Here is a 9,042-nt window from a genome sequence, read left to right as displayed (position 1 = left end):
TGTAAAAGCCAAGCCATTAGCATCCCAAGATATATTGTATGTCTCTACTCGCATGCCGTGCACTTAAGTTGCAGCCTATGCCCATTAAACCCATGGTCACTGGAATTATCCGATTGTGCTATGATTTTTGCATAATTATAGATTTGCCGCATTTGCCACACAATCCATCATCTGCTGCATATGTTGGTTTCAACAAAAGAAATGTTGTTTATAGCTCAAACGGTTTAAAAGTTACTAAAAAGCAGTAACACATGTTGCTGTGCAGTAGAAGGATCTTTGTAAAGCTGGATCGGTCACCTTTTGTTGTTTTTTGCTACATTTGGGTATTAGACTGGTATTAATGAGGTGCAACCACAGATTGACCGTCTTTCTGGAAAAAAACGGGCACACCCATCACATTAGTCCAGAAAGTTATCATCCAAATGCGTTTTGTCAAATGATGTTTTGTTTGTGAAAAATAAAGTACTATTATGCGTTTGTGGGTAATTATTTTGGAAGGCTTTTTGTTTGCACTTTGTGCTAAGCCTCTGACACCAAACCACAGTCACCCACTAACCTTTGGTTTGCTAAACAGTGTTTATTATTATTTCCCCATTGTAAAAGTGATTTGCCTTGGGAATTGGGGGCAATTATGGTTGTCAATCATGGTTGTTAATGAGATGTACCAGAGGTTATGAAAATTGTCACCAGGACCACAGTATTTATCTACATTGTGCCCCCCACATGCTACACAAGTCAGGAACAGCAGCACTCAGATGGCCCAGTCAGTGTGCAATGGTCCTCAAACTTCACTGTGGACCCCACGTGGAATACAGGGTTCATGAACTGCAGCACTTGGACCAGTGGCCCTATTGGTGCAATGGTTCTCAACATGGGATCAAAATCTTCTACTTCAGGGATTCACCCGACAAGATCCTCACTGGACCTTGCTCCCTTTAGTCACTTTCCTTGTCCTCACAGTGTCCCCTTGCCTCGGCGGGAAGGCAGATCCTGGTGCTACAGGTTCCAGGGAGAGCGATCTTCATTTTCTTGGGTGATGTTCCCTCCCTCTGTAGGGAGACTAGCAGACCTTGGCCCCCAGTCCTGTCCAGAACAGACAGAAGTCGTGCTGAGCTTCTCCATGCTGATGGACAGTTCCAGTATGACAATTTTGGAAGGCTCAAGCCTCCATCTCCAGACAAATAAAATCATTTAGTGTCTGTTCTTTATGATTCACTTATCAGCCCCATTACCTTCCTGGGATGTACTCAGGCCTTACTAACCAGTGACCTTTTCAGAATCAAAGAACCGTTTTGAAGCGCACAATAAAGCTTGGCTTTCCCTTCCCCTAGTGTGTGTGTGTGTGTGTGTCCTACCCAGCACTAAGGAATGCAGGCAATCCACAAATCTGTCTGGGATGGCCCCTTCACTGCTACATGCCTCTCCAAGGCTCTGGGCTTCCAATATGGAAACCACAGGCCTCCACGTCCTGCATCATATACAGGCAAAGATACATCACAGCACACACAACCAGACGTGTGACGCACAGCTCTATATACTGGCATGGTGTAGGCCAAGGACGAGTTATAGACACACAGCAGCAGAACATTAGGGGCCTGGCAGGCCTCCAGTGAAACAGGTAGAAAAAGCCTGTTCACTTTACTGATCAATGTGACAAAACACACGCCACCACTTTGCTCAAGCTACTTAACTCTGGGTAGGGGGAATATCCCTTCACCGCTACGGGGGTAAAGTGTATGCCACCTCCAGGTATAACAAGCCCGCAATCCGTGGGGCAGGCTTGAATCATGGGGCACACTAATGATCCGTTTGCCCATAACAAAACTTCAGTACCAAGGATGTAGCTAGGCCACTCGAAGCAGGGGTACATGTCCATTACTGTGCAGGGACTATTCTGTCCGTCCAAACAATGTTTAAATTATATGGTTTTCTTAAACATTATAAACTATTAAATATAACAGAGATATAGCTGTTGCCCAGTCTCGTTGCTTCATTATTGCACGTTACGAGTCTGAACGTCAATAGGTGAAGTGTTACAGACATTGCTAAAAAAAAAAAAAATCCAGAACTTCGAGAATGAAAAAAACACTATTAATGTTGCTGCGCAGCTTCTGCGCTCGTTCACTCGAGTCCGCAGGGCTTTGCTCTCTAGCGCTCGTGCGTTCGGCCCAGTTCGGCTGTTCCCGGCTGGGCGCCGTTTCCCCCTTGCGCAGGCGCAGTGCACCTCCCTTGGCTGGCAGGCTGTGGCGCTGTTGAGGCCGCGTCGCTCAGTCCGCCGGAGAGGCTTGCCGTCGCGCCCAGACTGCTGTGTGCTGCAGCCGAGTGACGCGGCCGAGGTGTAGTTTGACGCGGTGTGTTACGTGGGGGAAGAGAGAGGATAAAACTCCAGCGAGATCCTGGGAGCGGACGACAGCAGTGACGGCGGCGCAGCAAGAGAGACCGGTAAGAGAGCTGAGGAGCGAGAGCGAAGGGGCCATCGAGGCGGACGGGGGCAACGAGCTTCCCCGCCTAGCCGGCCCTGCCTGTCTGCAGAGGAGACAGAGGCTGCCGACACTGCTCCGTCTGCCACCGCACAACAAAGAATAATGGCGGGGACAACTGGGAGCCTGGTCGCAGCCGCCTTTTGGGGGCTGGTGGCCACAAATTTACAAAGCCGACACACTTGCTCACGGAGGATGGGCGTGGGGCGCGGTCTGGGAGATTAATTAACAATGTGCCCCCCATCTTTTCGTTCTTTAAAAGTACTACTCCTAGTCTTTTACAACAGTAGTCCCACATTTCAAATCGGTGCTGGCAGTTTAATAAAAGACAAAAAACCTGCGTCAGCCTGGCCTTATTAATGCACCCCCTCCTCTTGCCCAACCCCTCTCCCCGTAATAGCATAACAACAAAACCTCACCGGAGTATCGTATCTTCGGCGACAGAGGTAAAGGGGGTGGGGGTACCCGGGTCATATGTCCTTTATCGTGCGAATAAAGGAGCCGATAGTGAGCTGGCGACCCTGGGAGCCCTCGCGGTTCCATCGCCATTAGAGAGCGAAGCCTCCATTTTACCCGTGAGAACAGGCACCCGGCCGAGTCGCCCCTTTCCAGGCCTGTAAGGTTATAAGCAAATGCACCCCCCAATAAAGGATAGATGTCCACAATACATATAAATAATGCTGAAGTGGCTCCTCGTTCCCAGGATCACTATTGGGCAACCATATTTTCATATGTACCTTTAAATATATATTTAATAATTAATTATTTTATGCCCTTTAAAACGTCTTATTTCACCCCTTATGAATCTGTTATTCCCCCCAGACAGAGCCTTTGCTGGGCAGTTTTATATGTTGCTACTTGAGTATAATCATAAGATTTATACGGTTCCCTAAATTGATGGGTTCACCCGGAATATTAATAGATTCGAGTAATACTACTTTCAGCTTTAACTCGCACCGTCGTATTACACGTATGGTGGCCTGGAGTACTCTACAGTCAACTGCCTTAATGTAAACGACAGTCACAACGGAAAAGCCCCACTCAGTGAGTCTTAAACGATATCGCTAATCCTTTTTCCCTAATGAACTAAGGTAACCTTCCGATTAGTCTTGCATTTAATAGAGCTAATTGATTTTACTATCTGCAGTGTATGCCCTGTGCTTCCTTCAGTAGATATTTTCTGCCATGCTCGATTAAATTACTATTCAAATCAACACCCGTGGACCATAACAGGCTTCAAGCATTGCAAATGCTTTGTGTGATACCTTTGTGGTGGTACAGGGTTAATGCCACTAATGTATTTCTTTCCACAGACGCCCATTTTGTTGTCAAACAGACGAATAAAGTTTAAAATAAAAGGTGTTTGAGTTCTTTCTGTATGGCGCTTTAATGGTTGCTGTTTGGGAGCTGGGGAGCGCGTTAAGCCCGCCAGACATTCGGAATCCCCCTGCGCCACCCTCCTGTTTTTTTTTTTTTTTTTTTTCTTTTTTTCCCTCCTTCTATTTGGTTGCAAACCTCGCCAGGCAATATTGCAGCGACTGCTTTAAGATTTCGTCATCGAGTTCAGCACAGCGTGTATTCAACTACTTTGCAATCTCCACTCCCGAAAACACTTTAAAAAACAATCCGGAATTGTGAAATGCAGTCTAACGACAGGGCTTCTGTCCAGTAGTTGTGTGTTTGTTTGTGCGGGGCATGCCTATTTCTTGTTTTAAGTAATATTTTAGAGCTCCATGCGCAATTTTTTTCGTCACATTTTTTTTTATCAGTGGCGCCGACAATTTTATTTCTGTGCTATGTTAATGTTTTTTTCAATTTTCGTAGTACAATTAATAGCCCACTTGAACTCGCAAATATTTACTTTTTTTCCTAGACTTCGTAAGAGCTTATACTTGGTAGGGTGAGGGGGGCTCCAATGTGAACAAGTTTAGAAACAGTACTTTGTCATGTTTCGATGAACGCTTGATCCTCGCATGCGAACTACATTTCAAGTAAGTTCTCGATCACCTGAGCTGATTAGTTCAGTCTCAGACCGGTGTTATGGCCGTGTGACCATTAATGTTTTCTTCTGTCGCCAGTTTTGTAGAAGTTTTGGCAATGAGTGGGTAAACGCCATTTTTCAAGTCTAGGCATTTAATCAAACAACGAGGAGAAAAAAAAATATTGGGGCATAGGACCAAAATAAAGTAATTACAACTCAGACTTCCAGTTTGCAAAAGCAATCACACTTTCGACTCGTTTCTTGGAAGAAGAAAAAACACAAAAACATACACATCGTTCACTATTGGTTTGCTGTTGGGTCCAAGCGCTGTCCGAAGGAAGACGTGAAAGCCAGTGTGGGCATTACCATCTTTATTAGGTACTTGTATAACACCTCCAGATTAATGAGGCTGGGGACTGAGACAAGTTGCTTGTTTTGTTCCATGACGTGTGCAATATAATTCAGTTCCTCCTCCGTTGGTGTGATTAATTTCTTGCTACGCTCAGCAAGTTGTTCTTGGGTAGTAGACCAATAGTAATATGCACCTGGAATTTTATGCATTTTCCATCTAAGGAAGGGCATGCTTGGCTGTTTTCCTTTAAAAAAAAAAAAAAAACTCCACTTTTCCCATTCAGTGAGGTGGCAAATTATGGCACTCGATGTCACAAAATATTACTAATAATAAACCTGGATTATTGTTGTACTCCAGGGCTTGGGTTGTCAACTGAAGGTCACCGAAACTGTTGTGTTGCCTTCTGTGCTTGAGCACGTATAATTTTTCGGGCAGCTCACGTCACTTATTGTTCCTCTATCCTATACCCTAGTTTGCTATATTTGTAAGCATATGTTGATTGACTCTTTAATTTTTATAACTAGATGATCACTGTGGCGTATTATCAGAGTCAGTATTATTGGCACGAACCTCAAAGATGTGTAAGCTTGGCCTGCACATGTACATTAATGTTGGCATTAACAGAAAAAGGATGGTTGTGCCTTTAAATGTCCTTACTGGTGGAAGCAAGTGAGTAGTGATAGTTCCGGCCCTGGAATGCCCAGCCAGTTTGCGCACATCCGAAAACGTACATATTTAGGGGATTTCTTCCAACTCTTCTCCAGCCCATTTTTTTAATTTATTTTATTTTATTAAAAGAAAAAGGAAATTATTCCCTGACAAGGGCAAGCATATGGACGGGCGGGGGTGGCTTGGTGTTGGGGTTTCACTCTCTAAAAAGTAGGTTTAGGGAGCGAAGTTTCTCGCTGGGGTCTACTTTTCCTCACTGAATAAAAATGCTTTAAAACAGGTGAATGTGCCCTTGGCCTACAGGCTTTCAAATGAGCAACTATACATGTGTATATTAGATCCTTGCAGAAATTGAACTCACTAAAGTTTGCTAGGAGTATGGTTTCGAGGCCGACTGCTGTATACTTTTGTGAGGCACTAAAGTCATAAATCTGCACCAGTGTTTTGGAACTGCAGTACGCTTTTGTGACTGTACTAATGTGCTCCGTCTTTGTGTTGCTGTCAGTGTTTTTTGGCATTCATCAAACGTGTTTAAATAATCAGTGCATTAGATACATGGTATTTTAATTTTCCCTTAAGCATTGCATGGCAGTTGTGCAAAAACGCCTATAACTTTTTTTTTTCTCAAATAAAATGTGGGTGCATTTTAGTTTGAAAACCATAATGAATCTTGATTTTGTTGTGCTCAAGTTTCCATTTAATCAAGGGGGTATTCTGGGAGCCTCACGTGTAGTTATGTTTTTTTTTTTTTCTTCAACCACTGTCAGTAATGTATTCTAAGCTTTAGGCCAAAAGATGTCTTTAGAGCAGTTGCCTTAATAATAAAGGCTTTGCATTTATGAACAACACATACAAAATTTTGAACATCTTATTTGTGAGGATTTATAGCATTCTCTTAACAGACAAGTCTTTTCCTTAGACGTGCGGCACACTGTAAATTGGCAGCACAAGAAATTTGCTGTTTAAAGCTGAGTTAACTATTCCAGTGGATAAAATAAACAATAAAACCACGTTGTCCTTGACAACAGAGAATATATCCTGGGTGTTGGATGATATGAATTCCCCCTACTATGTGGTTTGCTTTGGGAGCATTTATTTCAGTGTGGGCAAAGTAATAGTTGCTCCTTCATGGCATTCAAAGTTTTGAATTTAAATTACTGCTAATCATTAGACCTAACCTAATATATAGTTATCGGTACAACATGGCTCATAAAAATGACTAGCAGAGAAATGTTGAATGAATGTTGCCTGCATTCTAGCACAGCTACTTGGATCTGATCGAAAATGGGAATCCGTACCTGTGCAGATTAACAAAAAATACTTTTATTAATTTACCTTGCTTTTTTCAGCATACTTTTTTATGAATCCTGATGTAGCATTTGCTTGAATTGGAAGCCTGCACAGTTACAGTCAAAAGAGCCTGATCTGTCAGGATACGGGGGTTAGAGATTTATCAATTTTATTTTAGTGAAGGACCTGAAAAAAATACATGATTTTTTTTTAAAGAGCGTAATTCACATAGAGGAGGACTTGAAGATCATCACTCATCCTTATTCTGCAATGAAATGAAAATGAGTTACTTTACCCGTAGGTAACTTCAGTTCTCCAGTATTGATATCTTTCATAGATTCACATGCTTGAATCATCCCTGTCGTTGAAGTGGGAGTCCATGTTACTACATTAACATAGCAGTATATATCATTACCATAGAAACTAATGAAAATGAACAGTCTCTTTAATCACACATCCATGCTCTTTTTAAAAAGGGACCAAACTTGACTTATGATCAATCAGGCAACGGCACCCCCTAGAACACTCCCAAGATTCTCAGCACAGATGCCCTCCGATTTTCAGCACATGTGGGAATTTTTATCCCTAGCTATAAGGGGAGCCTCTCTGGGGAGGAAGGCGGGTCGCATATGAACCTATGAAAGATACCAATACTGGAGAAATGAAGATACCGGTTAGTAACTCATTTTCTTCTCCTGTGTTGGATCTTTCATAGATTCACATGCTTGAATCAGAATATCAAGCATTTTAGTGGAATATTTGCCTATAGTGGATGGTGGGTGTTAATATGAAACACTTTTAAGTCACTGGAGTTCCCATGAGCATTTGACTATAGGATACCAATAATTCAGTAGTCTTCCTGAAAGCTTTTGTACAAGGCAAACCAAACCTGAGGTTTCTTTTTAGATCCAAGTATGCAAAGATCTTTCTGCTGGTGAACCTGGATTTAGAAAGAAAGTTACTAGAATTCGATTTATAGGTTTGTTAAGATGGGAATCTCAAGGCACCTCTGTGCTTCTGGCGATGGGGGTAACAATCTAGTACTCCCTTGCTTGTTTATTTAAACAAAAAAAACATGCTTGTGTTGTCTGTATGCAAGAGGACTGAAGTATTCTTTATTCTTGACAGAAAGGCTCGAAGACTGAGGTAAATATCCCATAGTTCCAGGTGTTTGTGAAGAGTTTTCTGATCTGCAGGCCACTTCCCTTGGACTTGTAACTCTTGCAAGTGTCATCCCCACCCTTCCAGAGGTGAATCTGTGGTGATAACGTAATTGGGAGCTGAGGAAGGAATGTAGATTGTACAGAACTGTTCACCAAGTTAACACTGATATAATTCGAGGTGTGACCTTCATTAAATCCTTGAATGATCTTGTTACCTGCAACCATCGTTTGTCAAGTTCTTCCTGCAAGGGTCTCGTCTTCAGCCAAGTGAATGGTAGGAGATCTATAGAAGATGACATCATCCCCAAAAGCGATTTGTAAATGCATACTGAAATGCACTTTCTTGTTTGAATTTTTACTAATAGACATTTTTACCGCTGTCTGTCTTGTGACAGGTATGCTTTACAGGTACAATGGAGGACTTTAGGTGGTTGACCGTTAAACCAAGGTCTTTGAAGAGTTTCAGGCAGGCTGATGGTGCCTTGATCAACCATTCATTGAGATATTGGAATATTTGATATCCTGAACTTCTCAGTGCGGCAGCCACTGGGGCTAGACACTTTATGAAAATACAGGGCGCTGACTTGAGACCAAATGGAAGAACTTTGACTTGGTAGTGAGTGTCGGCTACCGTGAATCTGAGGACCTTGTGATGTTTGGAGTGAATGGGGATATGATAGTACTCATCTTGCAGATCTAGGGTGGTCATAGAATCCTTGTGGTTCAAGAGTTTGAGCACATCTTAAAGAGTGATCATACAGGAAGATTCTCTTTTTAGGAATTTGTTCAGTTTCAAGTCCAGATTGGGTCACCGTTCCCATGGTTTCTTTTTGATTAGGAATAAAACGGGAATAGAAACCCATTCCCTTCTGGGATGGAGGAACGCTTTCTATTGCTCCGTTCTCTAGCATGATGCAGGCTTCCTGATGTAATAATTAAAGATGGGGTGAGTGTTCACATGTCGACAGAGTTGGTGGTCGCTGGATGAACTCCAGAGTATGTCCATGGGCAATAAGGTGTAGTACCCACTTGTCCGATAATATGCTTTGCCAATGGTGATGGTAGTTAGAAATATTTGCTATAAGTTAAAGTTAGAAGTGGTGGCAG

The 9,042-nt window shown here is 42.7% G+C and overlaps 1 protein-coding gene across 4 annotated transcripts in view; it reads left to right on the top strand.

Annotated features, from left to right (window-relative positions):
• The first annotated feature begins 2,251 nt into the window (after positions 1 to 2,251).
• The window catches only part of CREB1 (cAMP responsive element binding protein 1), a 342,075-nt gene continuing 335,284 nt past the window's right edge, over positions 2,252 to 9,042 (top strand). The window contains exon 1 of one of the 4 annotated variants that reach the window (XM_069225968.1): positions 2,252 to 2,442. The gene's annotated coding sequence lies outside the window, so the exon portion shown is untranslated. The remainder of the gene's footprint in view (positions 2,443 to 9,042) is intronic. The other 3 variants (XM_069225967.1, XM_069225970.1, XM_069225969.1) reach the window with 3 other exon arrangements.

Source organism: Pleurodeles waltl, chromosome 3_1, assembly GCF_031143425.1.
Source record: "Pleurodeles waltl isolate 20211129_DDA chromosome 3_1, aPleWal1.hap1.20221129, whole genome shotgun sequence".
In the NCBI taxonomy this organism is placed as follows: Eukaryota; Metazoa; Chordata; class Amphibia; order Caudata; family Salamandridae; genus Pleurodeles; species Pleurodeles waltl.
The sequence above is the reverse complement of the archived record's forward strand: the minus strand, read 5'-3'. Positions and strand labels throughout refer to the sequence as shown.